At 43.1% G+C, this 16,560-nt stretch overlaps 1 pseudogene; it reads left to right on the forward strand.

Moving 5' to 3' along the window:
* The window catches only part of LOC137333750 (uncharacterized), a 64,748-nt pseudogene that overhangs the window by 39,897 nt on the left and 8,291 nt on the right, over nucleotides 1–16,560 (forward strand).

The raw sequence follows: 16,560 nt of genomic DNA on the forward strand, positions 1-16,560 counted from the left end.
GGTGAGCAATTTCTGGCCCAATGTCATAATCAGTTGACTGAGGCAGCTACTGAAGCAAAAATTGTGTTAATCTGCTCTAGCTGTTTTCCCACCTCCCAGTAAACTCTGACTGATGATTAAGTACAATAGCTGTGATTTTACATGTGCAAAATGCTATTTTATGAAAATTAACAATTCTTGGAGTAGTTTTAAGTTATCTTCACACTTAATAAGGAGAGTCAGATTGATCTTGGCCCATCTTGCTAGTAAGTGACTGATTATTCACACTGACGATGTGCTGGAAGTGTTACATAGAATTACATAGGCCCAGAATTTGCTGTCAAAATAACGGTGAGGCTAACGGCACTCATCATTATTTATGCGCAAATTGCACAGCAACTTCAGGCGAGGGCAGATTTCAAGGTTAAATGCGCGAAATCCGAAAGCTGCTGTAAGAGATGCGTCGCTCTGCCATGAGCTTCGTGAAAAAGCCACCTCGCTGCCTGCCTCACCATTGAAATGCATTGAACGGCATGAAGTTCCTGTATTTGCACGGTAGATACGAACTAAACTCACCACAGAAAGTTAGGGCTTGTCCATTTCAGTCTAAGTACACTTTTAACAACGTGATGTGTTAATTACTGCCAGTCAACCTCTCTGGTACTGAAAATTAACTATTCCAAGTGTGGAGTTTCATTCCTTCAGGTTTTTATTGTTGTTGGAAAAAATGTTTTAATTTTAAAATTACAATTTTTAAAAATTTCTCTCTATCTCTTTTTTCTTTTTCTCTTAATCCAATCTTTCTTTCCCTCTCTTTATTTCTCTTCCTGTACCTGATTTGACATTGAATTCACCCATTCTAACTTACACTTCCTTCTCAGTCCTTGTGCGAGTAATTTCACAATCCTTCAACCTGATTGGTTAAGGAGATACACAGTTGCTTGCCCTGTTCACACAGATCCCAGATGCCCTGTAGAGGGCGCCGCGGCGTTTCCATTTCCCACTTCCAGCAACTTGCAACACAAAATATCATGGAGATTAAACGGGCAAGGGCAAGTCTAACTAAGGGTGGATACACCAAATTCTGGGCCATAGAATTTTACAGCACAGAAACACATCATTCTCCCCAACAGGTCCATGCCGGTGTTTATGCTCCACATGAGCCTCCTCCCACCTCACTTCATCTAACCCTATCAACATACCCTTCTATTCCTTTCTCCCTTGTGTGTTTATCTAGCTTCTCCTTAAATGCATCTATGCTATTTGCCTCAACTACTCCTTGTGGTAGCGAGTTCCACATTCTTACCACTCTCTGAGTAAAGAGGTTACTCAGTTATACTTCTTATTCGAGAAAGGGGACCCATTGGACATGTAAAAGAGAAAGCAAATCCAGCAACAGCCAACCACAACACAGCTAATGTAAGCCCTGTGTGAATGACATTCAGTACGACACAACATGCAACTAACACAAGTCATTTTGTCTTTTGATGGTAGTCCAAAAATAAGCCAACACTCCAGCCAGCCTTTTTGTCCATTGGTTACATTTTCTAGTGCAAATTAATTTTTCTTGACAAATATTACTGATGTAGAACATCAAATATTGCAGATATCTTTGTGGCAAATGCTCTTTTAATGTCAATGTTATACTTTTATTTAATTGAATTCACAAGTTGAACCCAAGATTAACATGCCTACTACTATTAAGACATTGTAACTAAATTGATCCACTGTGGCCGGTTCAATAATCTGATACTCGGGACAGGTAAGACTGCAGTAATCTAGGCTGCAGTAATCTAGGCTGCTTTTAATAATTAACTAGCCAGCCTGGTTTATTGCTGGAACCTGGATGGATAGGCCTGCCACTGGGGGCTGAGAATCTTCTCTTTTGAACCCAAATGACCCTACAAGCTAATGTCCTAATACAAAAGGTGCTGTGATTAGTCAACAACTCCATTATCGTTGTATCATGCGACTACCAGGATGGTGGATGGCGACCTAGATGGACCTTGGTCTTTTTTGGTCCAGCAATTCCTCTGTTCCTAATTTGGTTCGGAGTCTATTAAGCAGGGTGATGCATTTCCACAGTGACAGACACACAGCTGGGAAAAATATTTTAATTGTTTGAAATGTTCTTGTATTACTTTTGTTTCAGGGAGACTCAGGTGGTCCATTATTATGTAATGGAAAATTCAATGGAATTGTTTCTTTTGGATGCGATTGTGGAATACCCGAAAAACCTGGTATTTACACGCGACTGTCAAAGAAATACCTTACTTGGATTAAGAAGACAATTGGACGCTGAAAGTTCCAGTGATAGTCTAAGTTTTACCTGGTATATTGTTTGTCCCTTATTGATTGTTGTAGCTCAAATAGCAAAATATACAAATGGGATAGACCCAGAGAATAGTTAAGTGTGTCTGCTAAAATGTTGTTTGCTACTTAGCAATTGCTTGTTTTTTAATTTTTTTCACTTAAGCTTTCTTCACTGGAGCAGAGAAGATTGAGGGGCGACCTGTTAGATGTCTTCGAGATTATGAAGGGTTTGAGAAAACAAATAGCATTAGATTACTTCCATGTGTCAGCAAGATGATAATGAAAAGCTGCAAATTTAAGATGACCACAGAAAGAATTAAAAGTGGTGAGAAAAAATGTCTTTATGCAGATTGGCCCTGAAAATGCAATCCAGATTGCACCGTCAGTGCACTCCAGCTCTAACCCCACAAAATTGGCATCTAATTTACATGAGGCTGATGGGTGCCTGTGCCACAGGAGTGTCGCTGGCACCCATCTGACCCCTGCAACCAAACAATATGGCACAGGCCACCTCCCTCACCTGGACATCTCCCCCTCCCACCACCAGTGGGGCCCACTTACACCCATCAGAATCCAGTATACCTCAACTCTTTCAACATTCTGGCATTCAGTAATACAACAACAACTTACATTTGTATAGCATCTTTAAAGTAGTAAAACATCCCACATTGCTTCACAGGAGCTTTATCAAACAAAATTGGACAACAAGCCACATAAGGAGATATTAAGAAAGGAAAGGTGACCAAAGGCTTGGTCAAAGAGGATGGTTTTAAGGAGCATCTTAAAGGAGGAAAGAGAGGTAGAGAGGCGGAAAGGTTTAGGGAGGAAATTCCAGAACTTAGAGTCTATACAGCTGAAGGCACGGCCAACAGTGGTGGAGTGATTAAAATCAGGCTGCGCAAGAGGCCTGAATTGGAGGAGTGCAGAGATCTTGTAAGGCTGGAAGAGGTTACAGAGATAGGGAGGGGTGAGGCCATTGAAGGGTTTGAAAACAAGGATGAGAATTTTTAAATCGAGGCGTTGTTGGACCGGGAGCCAATGTAGGTTAGGGGTGATGGGCAGATCCCTACTAAGCCAAGGAAGTGGGAATTCCTGGTGTGGGATGTCTCCTCCCCAGCTTCGTCCCCTTGGCGTCATGCTGGGACCAGAGTTCTAGCGAATCGAATAACTAGGGAGGTAGATAGGGCTTTAAACTAAATAAGGGGGTGGTGGGGGTGGGGGAGGATCCTGGTGGAGAGAAATCTAGAATGCTAAAGAGAAAAGACAAACAAGCGGTTATGAAAAGTGATTGGGGTAGGGATAACCAGATTGTGTCAGGAAGGGACAGAGCGTACAAACAAAAGAGTGCACTAACAAATAGGGTCCGGGTAAGAAAAAATGGTAAGGAGACAAATAGGGCCATAGTACAAAAAAATGTTAAGATGTCTAAAAATGTTAAAAAGACAAATCTAAAGGCACTGTATCTGAATGCACGAAGCATCCGTAATAAGGTAGACGAATTAACAACGCAAATAGATGTAAACGGATATGATATAATTGCGATTACGGAGACATGGCTGCAGAGTGACCAAGGCTGGGAGCTGAATATCCAAAGGTATTCGATATTTAGGAAGGACAGGCAAAAAGGAAAAGGAGGTGGGGTGGCGTTGTTAGTAAAGGATGAAATCAGAGCAATAATGAGAAAGGATATTGGCTCAGAAAATCAAGATGTAGAATCAGTCTGGGTGGAGTTAAGGAGCACCAAGGGTCAGAAAACACTGGTGGGAGTTGTGTATAGGCCTCCAAACAGTAGTGGTAATGTAGGGGATGGGATCAAACAGGAAATTAGAGATGCATGTAACAAGGATACTACAGTAATCATGGGTGACTTTAATCTACATATGGACTGGCCAAACCAAATTCGCAATAATACTGTAGAGGATGAATTCCTGGAGTGTGTACGAGATGGGTTTTTAGACCAGTACGTTGAGGAGCCAACTAGGGAACAGGTTACCTTAGATTGGGTATTGTGCAATGAGAAGGGGTTAATTAATAATCTTCTTGTGCGGGGTCCTTTAGGGAAGAATGACGATAACATGATAGAATTCTTCATTAAGATGGAAAGTGAAGTAGTCCAATCCGAAACTAGGGTCCTAAATCTAAACAAAGGAAACTATGAAGGTATGAGGAGTGAGTTGGCTATGATAGATTGGGAAGCTTCATTAAAAAGGCATGATGGTGGATAGGCAATGGCTAACATTTAAGGAACGAATGCATGAATTGCAACAATTATACATTCCTTTCTGGCGCAAAAACACAAAAGCAAAAGCGGCCCAAACATGGCTAACGAAAGAAATTAAGGATAGTATTAGATCCAAAGAGGAGTCATATAAAGTTGCCAGAAAAAGTAGCAAGCCTGAGGATTGGGAGCAGTTCAGAATTCAGCAAAAAAGGACTAAGAGATTGATTAAGTGGGGAAAAATAGAATGAGAGTAAACTTGCAAGGAACATAAAAATGGACTGCAAAAGCTTCTACAAGTATATAAAAAGAAAAAGATTAGTGAAGACAAATGTAGGTCCCTTACAGTCGGAAAGGGGAGAATTTATAAGAATTTATAATGGGGAACGAGGAAATGGCAGAGCAATTAAACAAATACTTTGGTTCTGTCTTCATGGAAGAGGACACAAATAACTTCCCAGAAATGCTAGGGAACCAAGGGACTAGTGAGAAGGAGGAATTAAAGGAAATTAGTATTGGTAAAAAATAGTGCTGGAGAAATTAATGGGACTGAAAGTCGATAAATCCCCAGGGCCTGATAATCTGCATCCCAGAGTACTAAAAGAGGTAGCCATGGAAATAATGGATGCATTTGTCATTAACTTCCAAAATTCTATAGATTATGGAACAGTTCCTGCAGATTGGAGGGTGGCAAATGTAACCCCACTATTTGAAAAAGGAGGGAGAGAAAACAGGGAACTACAGACCGGTTAGCGTAACATCAGCAGTAAGGAAAATACTAGAGTCTATTATAAAGGATGTGATAACAGAACACTTAGAAAATATCAATGGGATTAGACAAAGTCAACATGGATTTATGAAAGGGAAATCATGTTTGACAAACCTACTGGAGTTTTTTTGAGGATGTAACTGGTAGAATAGATAAGGGAGAAGCAGTGGATGTGGTTTATTTGGATTTTCAGAAGGCCTTTGATAAAGTCCCACATAAGAGGTTAGTGTGCAAAATTAAAGCACATGGAATTGGGGGTAATATACTGGCATGGATTGAAAATTGGTTAACAGACAGGAAACAGAGAGTAGGAATAAATGGGTCTTTTTTGGAGTGGCAGGCAGTGACTAGTGGGGTAACGCAGGGATCAGTGCTTGAGCTCCAGCTATTCACAATATATATCAATGATTTGGATGAGGGAACCAAATGTAATATTTCCAAGTTTGCTGATGACACAAAACTAGGTGGGATCGTGAGTTGTGAGGAGGATGCAAAGAGGCTTCAAGGCGATTTAGACAAGTTGAGTGAGTGGGCAAATACATGGCAGATGCAGTATAATGTGGATAAATGTGAAGTTATCCACTTCGGAAGGAAAAACAGAAAGGCAGAGTATTAATTAAATGGTGATAGATTGGAAAATGTTGATGTACAAAGGGACCTGGGTGTCCTTGTACACCAGTCACTGAAAGCAAACATGCAGGTGCAGCAAGCAGTTAGGAAGGCAAATGGTATGTTGGCCTTCATTGCAAGAGGATTTGAGTACAGGAGCAAAGATGTCTTACTGAAGTTATACAGGGCCTTGGTGAGACCACACCTGGCGTACTGTGTGCAGTTTTGGTCTTCTTACCTAAGGAGTACCTATACTTGGCATAGAGGGAGTGCAGCAATGGTTCACCAGACAGATTCCTGAGATGGCAGGACTGTCGTATGAGGAGAAATTGGGTCGACTCAGCCTGTATTCACTCGAGTTTAGAAGAATGAGAGGGGTTCTCATTGAAACATATAAAATTCTGGCAGGGCTAGACAGACTGGATGCAGGGAGGATGTTTCCCCTGGCTGGGGGGTCCAGAACGAGGGGTCACAGTCTCAGGGTACGGGGTAGGACATTTAGGACTGAGATGTGGAGAAATTTCTTCACTCAGAGGGTGGTGAACCTGTGGAATTCTCTACCACAGAAGGCTGTGGAGGCCAAGACACTGAATATATTTAAGAAGGAGCTAGATAGACTTCTAGATGCAAAAGGCATCAAGGGGTATGAGGAGAGAGCGGGAATATGGTTTTGAGACAGAGGATCAGCCATGATCATATTGAATGGCGGAACAGGCTCAAAGAGCCGAATGGCCTACTACTCCTCCTATTTTCTATGTTTCTATGTCTTGGATCCTGTAAGAGGCAGGCGGAGGTTTCACCCCTTTCAAGGTCAATCGTAAAATCCTGGAATTGGCAGGGACTATTTGTAACCAGGTTTCTGCCTTTTTCCGGTGGGTCCTGCTGGGGATACGATGGGACTTCAACAGACCGAGGAAATTCAGGGCCTTTGTTTTTAAGAGTTCTCTGCCACAAAAAGCTGTTGACGCAGAGCGTAAATTCTTATAAAAGAGAATTAGATAGGGCGTAACCTTAACCCACTCCGCTTGGCAGGAATGGGATGGGTGCGCAGTTAAAATAGCTGAGCAAAGACCTACTGCCCTGTTCCGGCTCGATGCCCACCACTGCCATCTGAACTGGTCACTTTTTTTTTTAGGTGGCTGAGGCGTCCGCCTGACTCAAATGAGAGCTTATTAATATATGTTAATCGGGGTCCTATGACTCCCATAGGCCGCCAATGGCATTTTGACGGCCTACTGAGCGGGACATAAAATCTGGCAAGGAAGAAGGGGAAACCCTCTGGGGTGCAAGAGTGGGGTATAACTTCTGTTTTCGCACTCACCAGCCCACGATTATCCATCTATTCACGGGCACAGAAGTGAAAATTTTAACGCTATATGTTTAGCAAAGTCATGTGACATAATTCAAAGTTCATAATTTACCTGTACATAAAGCAGAATTTACCCCGGTTAAATATCTGTTATTTGTAAGCTTTAAAGTGCCATGTCGGAGCTCTGGTGCATTTCAGTTGTTTAAAGTTGTCAAAATGTTCTTTTATACACAATAAAAATATGATCTCACCTCTTAAAATGTTTTCCTTTGTGTACCATACACCACTGAAATCCTGCAGCCCAAATTGTTACCCATACCAGCACTGGCTGACAACACCAGCTTAGGACAGGGTGACCTACTGACTATACATAATAAAATCAGATCTGATTTTGATCAGTACTCAAGATTTGAATGGCAAAAGTTGTCCATTCTATCCAACTGCCTCACTCCTCCCTGGATCATGCTACTGAGAATCCCTACGTGGTCAGTTTTCGGTAAAATATTAAAATGTCTACGTGGCAAAGAAGCAGAATGCAAAATGGTTAGAAAGGGTTAATTAGTTAGTAACTGAGATTGGTACAGGTGGCCTGGCCTCCTGCTGGGCCATATGTTTGCGTAGTCAGCAGGTTTGCATTGTCTTAGCAATGTAGAGTCTTTGATGTGATTCAAGGACTGGTCTGAATGTCTCCATGTTTATGGCAGATCAATATAGGTAACGAGCTTAGCCAAAGTTGAAAGAAATTCCAGGTTGGGAGATAAGGAACAGAAGGAACAGGGAAGAACATTCCAAGTTGGAAGGTGAGGAAGTATCCCCTTTGATGTCTAACAGCAACATGGTCAGTACATGGACGATTTATGATTGGCCAGAAATAATGTAACCTCGCATGGCAACCTGTGCCCGGCTTATGATTGGTGTTGACTCTTGTGTTAATGATGTTCCAATCCCTATCGATCTGTATAAAGGTATGAGTTTTTGTCTTTGTCTTTGTCTCCTTATTCTGTTAGAATCGTTCGGATTCTCTCAGGAATCTGAATTGAAGCTACAGACTAAGACCTGCTATTAAAGTTGTGATGAACTTTAAAATGTATTCGACTTCAGTTTTTACTGAACCAGACTGAGGGGAAAGAATTCGGATCGTCACTACCAAGTCAGTTACTTGTATAATCGTCAAAACAGGCCCCACCCCTGCTCACTGATCATCAGGCAGGCCTCAGACTTCTCTACCACCTGGCCTTCAACCAGTCTAGACATCACTCAGGAACGCTCTAGTCCTTCACTATTAGGTTGGTCCAGACCCTGTCTTCCACACTCAAGCCTTTGGCAAATGATTCTTACATTCATGCACCAGCTATCTCACGGTTTGTACATGCAGACTTAGGCTAAGTTTAACCGCATGCATATATTAACTGCTGCACCAGACTGAGTTTTCTCCACCTCTCTGAGGATTATGCCCCAGCCTCGTTCCCCAGTCCCTCTTCCTCAACTCCTGTTTTTCTGCTTCTTCTTCCTGGCCTCACTTATTCATACCACCCTATACCCACTCTGCATTGTGCCCTCCCCATCACCCCTACCCATCCATCACTCCTACCCCACTGATTAATTTGGCACTTCAAAAATGTGGTTAAATGATTTGATGAAACTGAATCACCATTTCAAAGCAAACCACTTCTAAGTTATACATCCTGTTTAGCTTTGAACATTTCAGCCCAACTTACCAGGTTGATTTAAGATTACTCACCTCATACCATCAAAAAGATCAGACTCCCACAAACAAATATCTTGGTTTTCTTCATCCAGCAGTTCTTTTAAATTCATTTGCCTGCATTTCATACTCAAACTATAATTCCTAAACGTCAAACTTGAAAGATCACAGTGGACATCAGTAATCTTAAGGTATTAATGTAAAGTTATTTTTCTTGCTGCATATTTTATGTATGCATTTCAGTAATTGCTTATTTTGAGACACTGTGACTGCATTCACTAATCTTTTTTTAATTCATTCATGGGATGTGGCCTCCCTGGCAAGGCCAGCATTTATTGCCCATCTCGAATTGCTCTTGAGAAGGTGGTGGTGAGCCGCCTTCTTGAACCACTGCAGTCCGTGTTGTTACAGTTCTCCCACAGTGCTGTTAGGTAGGGAGTTCCAGGATTTTGACCCAGCGACGATGAAGGAACAGCGATATATTTCCAAGTCAGGATGGTGTGTGACTTGGAGGAGAACGTGCAGGTGATGGTGTTCCATGTGTCTGCTGCCCTTGTCCTTCTAGATGGTAGAGGTCATGGGGTTGGGAGGTGCTGTCGAAGAAGCCTTGGTGAGTTGCTATGGTGCATCTTGTAGATGGTACACACTTCAGTCACGGTGCACCAGTGATGGAAGGAGTTAATGTTTAAGGGGGTGGATGGGGTTCCAATCAAGCGCGCTGCTTTGTCCTGGATGGTGTCGAGCTTCTTGAGTGTTGTTGGAGCTGCACTCATCCAAGCAAGTGGAGAGTATTCCATCACACTCCTGACTTGTGCCTTGTAGATGGTAGAAAGGCTTTGGAGAGTCAGGAGGTGAGTCACTCGCCACAGAAAACCCAGCCTCTGACCTGCCCTTGTAGCCACAGTATTTATGTGGCTGGTCCAGTTAGGTTTCTCGTCAGTGGTGACCCCCACAATGTTGATGGTGGGGGATTCGGTGATGGTAATGCCATTGAATATCAAGGGGAAGTGGTTACACTTTCTTTTGTTGGAGATGGTCATTGCCTGGCACTTGTCTGGCACGAATGTTACTTGCCACTTATCAGCCCAAGTCTGGATGTTGTCCAGGTCTTGCTGCATGCGAGCACGGACTGCTTCATTATCTGACGAATTGCAAATGGAGCTCCATACTGTATGATCATCAGTAAACATCCCCACTTCTGACCTTATGATGAAGGGAAGGTCATTGATGAAGCAGCTGAAGATGGTTAGGCCTAGAACACTGCCCTGAGGAACTCCTGCAGTGATATCCTGGGGCTGAGATGATTGGCCTCCAACAACCACTACCATCTTCCTTTGTGCTAGGTATGACTCCAGCCACTGGAGAATTTTCCCCCTGATTCCCATTGTCTTCAATTTTACTAGGGCTCCTTGGTGCCACACTCGGTCAAATGCTGCCTCGATGTCAGGGGCAGTCACTCTCACCTCACCTCTGCAATTCAGCTCTTTTGATTGGACAAAGGCTGTAGTGAGATCTGGAGCCGAGTGGTCCTGGAGGAACCCAAACTGAGCATCAGTGAGCAGGTTATTGGTGAGTAAGTGCCATTGGTAGCACTGTTGATGACACTTTCCATCACTTTGCTGATGATTGAGAGTAGATTGATGGTGGGGGCGGGTAATTGGCCGGATTGGATTTGTCCTGCTTTTTGTGGACAGGACATACCTGGGCAAATTTCCACATTGTTGGGTAGATGCCAGTGTTGTAGCTGTACTGGAACAGTTTGGCTAGAGACGCAGCTAGTTCTAGAGCACAAGTCTTCAGCACTACAGCTGGGATGTTGTCAGGGCCCATAGCCTTTGCTGTATCCAGTGCACTCAGCCGTTTCTTGATATCACGTGAAGTGAATCGAATTGGCTGAAGACTGGCTTCCGTAATGGTGGGGATCTCGGGAGGAGGCCGAGATGGATCATCCACTAGGCACTTCTGGCTGAAGATGGTTGCAAACGCTTCAGCCTTGTCTTTTGCAATCATTTGCTGGGCTCTGCCATCATTGAGGATGGGGATGTTCACAGAACCTCCTCCTCCCGTTAGTTGTTTAATTGTCCACCACCATTCATGACTAGATGTGGCAGCACTGTAGAGCTTTGATTTGATTCGTTGGTTGTGGGATCGCTTAGCTCTGTCTATACCACGCTGCTTCCGCTATTTAGCATACATGTAGTCCTATGATGTAGCTTCACCAGGTGGCACCTCATTTTTAGGTACGCCTGGTATCTCTGAACTGATAAAAGAAGTTTGCTTTCTTCCTTGAATGGAATATTTAGTGTTGACAGTTGTAGCAACCCCACTGTTACCCTTGTCAAGATGAACTAGTTTAATGTGGATAAAGCAATAAATCTGGAATCTTTGTGGTCCATATAACTCAGTACCACACTACTTTAATTGCTTTTTTATGCTGTGGTTGCCCCTACTTCCCTCTTTATTCAGTTCCCATGGAGACCTATTACTCTGCCCCTGAGGTATCTGATTTTCTATACCTAAGCTAATTATGTTACAGTGACATCTGTTGAACAAGCTGATCTCAGCTGGGGAAATGGTGAGGGCACAGTGATCCCTTGGGTAGTGAAAAGAAAATTAGCCAGGGATCCCACAACTCCCTACTACCCTTCTGGAATGTGCAAGTGAAAAAAAAGACTTGCATTTACAGAGCGCCTTTCATGACCTCAGAACATTCCAAAGGGGTTTACAGCCAATGAAGTACATTTGAAGTGTAGTCACTGTTGTAATGTAGGAAATTACACACACCCCAAGGTCCCACCATCAGCAATATGATAATGACCAGATAATCTGTTTTAGTGATGTTGGTTGAGGGATAAGTAGTGTCCAGGATACCGGGGATAACTCCCCTGCTCTTTTACAAATAGTGCCATGGGATCTTTTACATCCACCCGAGAAGGCAGACGGGACCTCGGTTTAATGTCTCATCCGAAAGACGGATCTTCAGACAGTGCAGCACTACCTCAGTACTGCACTGGAGTGTCAGCCTAGATTTTGTGCTCAAGTCCCTGGAGTGGGAGTTGAACCAACAACCTTCTCCGTAGAGATTAGGTAAGACAGGATTTCTCTGAGCTGTGATGCTCCCTGTGGTCGAACAAGCTGCTGACACATAAAAAATGGGCATCTCTGTGAGCTACTGGGGATTGTTTGGTGCATTCATCCCATTCACTACATTTCAACGGACAATCAGCATTCCACAGTCAGTGTCCCCTTGACCCGATTCAAGGATGAAAATCAGCATTGCTGCCCCCAAGTGTACACATGGGTTTTGCTAAAAAAGTGTGCACCCTACCATCCTAGACCACTAGTAACTTCCAGGTGTTTATTCAGGATGATCTGGAGCCAAGTAGCAGGCCTTCATGACAGGCTTATTCTTCCAAGTCAAATCAATGAGCCAGACTGGCCAGTCAATGTGTCAGGTGTCAGCCTTGGCTCAATGCCTCTTGCCTCTACATCAGAAGGTTATGGATTCAAGCCCCACTCCAGGACTTGAGCATGTAATCTAGGCTGATGCTTCAGTGCAGTGTTGAGGGAGTGCTGCACTGTCATAGGTACTGTCTTTCAGATGAGGTGTTAAACTCGGGCCCCATCTGCCCTCTCAAGTGAATGTAAAACATCCCAAGGCACTATTCAAAGAAGAGAAGGGGATTCTCCTGGTGTCCAAGTCAAAATGTATCCCTCAAACAACATCTCTAAGAACAGATTACTTGGCTGTTCATTTCATTAGGACCTTGCTGTGTACAAACTTGCTGCCACATTTACTTACATTGCAAATGTGACTACACTTCAAAAGTACTTCATTGGCTGTGAAGCACTTTGGGACAAGCCATTATATGAATGTATGTTTGTTCTTACTTCTTAACAATACCCTGGAGTACTGTTGACCTGCGTGGTTCAAGTATCAGACTGGCTGAGCTAAAGGAAATGGCATCTAAAAATGACAAAACAGCCTGTAGCAGGCAATAGGAGCAAACATTTATAGCAGGTCTGAGAATTTCTGTGGGACCAAGAAGAGCATTCCTGTCCATTTGTGCCTCAAAATTGCAATTGGAGTCCTGCGTACATCATAGGATACCAATTTGCACATTAAAAGTAGTCTCCTGCTCAAAACAGGTAGGCATTCTGGCCGCCCACCCAAAGGCCCCAACCAAGGTGGAGGAGGCTGAAGCACAAACTGGGCGGTAAGGGGCCCGACACCATTTTCAGGCCACTACTGTCCGTTTACACCAGGGGCCCAATTAAAATCGGCCTCCATCACTCTGTTCCATTCCTGCTGTGGTTGGCAGTGGTGGAGGAGTTACTCCTAGGTTGCTATTATGTGCCCCTAGGTGCTCAGCTCAAGATAGGATTGGCAGAGGTCTGGAATGGCAGAGGTATGAGAACTAGGCTGGACCTACTAACACTAGGAAAAAACTAAGGGTTCACTTCAGTGGACAGTACATACCCTCAACAAAAAAATTAAAAGGACAAAAATGGGAATGAGATTGTTTGCATCCATTTGATTTAAATTTGACTTTTTATTGCTATTTATTTATTTTTCCTGCCTCATAATTTCTTCCCAACCATCTTCACTGCTCAAACTGTCATTCATATTCTTCACTGCTTTCAGTGTCAATCACAAATCTGGAATTTGCTTCTTTTAAGCGTGTGCAATTTCTGAGAAATCGCATCCATGACCCTCAAGTGTTAATGAAAGATGTTAGAGAACATATTAGTCCAAACTGTCGAAACCACATCCTCAACCTTCATTATATATAGAAAGAGGGCGCATTTACTCAATGCTCACAAATTGACGGCAACGATGATGATTCAGGCTCTGTTCAGTTCTGCAACAATTATTTTCTTTCTAACACCAGGCTGTAAGTACACCTATGTATTTTGAGCTGACATATATTGATAGGAATTATTATTTTCTCTGCATGTGTGTTTGTATGTTGGACCACAACAGGTTCCAATTAGATATAAGAGATTAAAAGCACAAATGCTAGAAATTTGTAATAAAAATAAAAGGATGATATTTTAGTGATGATAAAAGATTGGATATGCTGGGATTGTTTTCTTTGCAACAAAGGAGGCTGAGGGGAGATTTAACTGAGGTATATAAAATTATGAGGGGCCTAGATAGAGTGGATAGGGAGGACCTATTTCCCTTAAGCAGAGGAGTCAGTCACCAGGGGGCGTAGATTTAAAGTAACTGGTAGAAGGATTAGAGGGGAGCTGAGGAGAAATTTTTTCACTGCCTGAAAGGGTGTTAGAGGCAGAAACCCTCAACTTATTTAAAAGGTACTTGGATGTGCACTTGAAGTGCCGAAACCTACAGGGCTACGGACCAAGTGCTGGAAAGTGGGATTAAGCTGGTTAGCTCTTTTTCGGCTGACACGGACACGATGGACCTAAAGGCCTCCTTCTGTGCCGTAGCTTTCTATGATTCTATGATTAACTCTCTCTGTTCGGCTGGAAAGGAACAGTTAAAATGGAGCAAATCCATTTTCCACTCTCTTCCCACCAATTCCCCACTTTAATGCCGTTGGTTTTGACAGCGGGTGAAGCTCCGGCCGGATTCCGACGGGAGCATCATTAATAAATGTATGTTGGGGTCCCATAACATATATGCAACCCTGAAAGTATTTTAAGGCACAGTCACCCCGTCAGGTGGAGCAGTTAGGAATTGTACGACGCCCTCTGAGGTAAGTTTAAAAACTTTCCTTAGCGGGCCCAGGAGATGCAGCAGTGCTCCTCTGGGCCCCACAAGTTCAGGCTTCTGCTGCCCCGGGTTTCACCACACCCCCCCCCACCCCAACTGCGAGACCCTCATAAAACCCTCAACCCCCGGGCTTTGTTTGTTGCCAGCAGCTTTCTCTTGGTACCAGTGGGCCACCTTCATCCCTAAGAATTTTCAGTTAATCAGAGAGAGCCAGCATGGATTTGTGAAAGGTAGGTCGTGCCTGACAAACCTGATTGAATTTTTTGAAGAGGTGACTAAAGTAGTGGACAGGGGAATGTCAATGGATGTTATTTATATGGACTTCCAGAAGGCATTTGATAAGGTCCCACATAAGAGAATGTTCGCTAAGATAGAAGCCCATGGAATCGAGGGAAAAGTACGGACTTGGTTAGGAAGTTCGCTGAGCGAAAGGCGACAGAGGGTAGGGATAATGGGTAGGTACTCACATTGGCAGGATGTGACTAGTGGAGTCCCGCAGGGATCTGTCTTGGGGCCTCAATTATTCACAATATTTATTAACGACTTAGATGAAGGCATAGAAAGTCTCATATCTAAGTTTGCCAATGACACAAAGATTGGTGGCATTGTAAGCAGTGTAGATGAATACATAAAATTACAAAGCGATATTGATAGATTAGGTAAATGGGCAAAACTGTGGCAAATGGAATTCAATGTAGACAAATGTGAGGTCATCCACTTTGGATCAAAAAAGGATAGAACAGGGTACTTTCTAAATGGTAAAAAGTTAAAAACAGTGGATGTCCAAAGGGCCTTAGGAGTTCAGGTACATAGATCATTGAAGTGTCATGAACAGGTGCAGAAAATAATCAAGAAGGCTAATGGAATGCTGGCCTTTATATCTAGAGGACTAGAGTACAAGGGGGCAGAAGTTATGCTGCAGCTATACAAAACCCTGGTTAGACTGCACCTGGAGCACTGTGAGCAGTTCTGGGCACCGCACCTTCGGAAGGACATATTGGCCTTGGAGGGAGTGCAGTGTAGGTTTACTAGAATGATACTCAGACTTCAAGGGTTAAGTTACAAGGAGAGATTACACAAATTGGGGTTGTATTCTCTAGAGTGTCGAAGGTTAAGGGGTGATCTGATCGAAGTTTATAAGATATTAAGGGGAACAGATAGGGTGGATAGAGAGAAACTATTTCCACTGGTTGGGGATTTTAGGAGTAGGGGGCACAGTCTAAAAATTAGAGCCAGACCTTTCAGGAGCGAGATTAGAAAACATTTCTACACACATTTCTGCAAACGGCAATTGATACTAGCTCAATTGCTAAATTTAAATCTGAGATAGATAGCTTTTTGGCAACCAAAGGTATTAAGGGATATGGGCCAAAGGCAGGTATATGGAGTTAGATCACAGATCAGTCATGATCTTATCAAATGGCAGAGCAGGCACGAGGGGCTGAATGCCTACTCCTGTTCCTATGTTGCTAAGCGCCAGCCAGCAGCCACTTTCCACCTAAAAAGGGCAAACAGCTCACCAGCGGCTTTCAAAAAGGCCTCCGACGAAAACGCCTTATTATCATTCTTAAATACTTGCAGAAGAGTTTACACTAAATGTATGGAGTTGAGTTTTGATTGTTTCTGGAATAATTTTTTTACAGAAATGATCAAAGACACAGAATAATGCACTCAAGGCTGGTCACTGCATGGGATGTTTCATTGATATAAAAGCTCACTCAAGTACGTAGCTGATTATTTCACAACCCTTCCATCTCATGAGATGGCTAAAGCATTTTTATACAGTGGGTAACCTCTGTCCTCAGGACTTGTGTGATAACTCCAGTGTAATACGACTTTCTCAAGGCACTGTTTCAAACAATCATGAGGTACATCACATGACCTGGCATCTCACAGCAGCTGTCATTATTCTCAATTC

The sequence above is a fragment of the Heptranchias perlo genome, chromosome 1 (genome assembly GCF_035084215.1).
Source record: "Heptranchias perlo isolate sHepPer1 chromosome 1, sHepPer1.hap1, whole genome shotgun sequence".
In the NCBI taxonomy this organism is placed as follows: Eukaryota; Metazoa; Chordata; class Chondrichthyes; order Hexanchiformes; family Hexanchidae; genus Heptranchias; species Heptranchias perlo.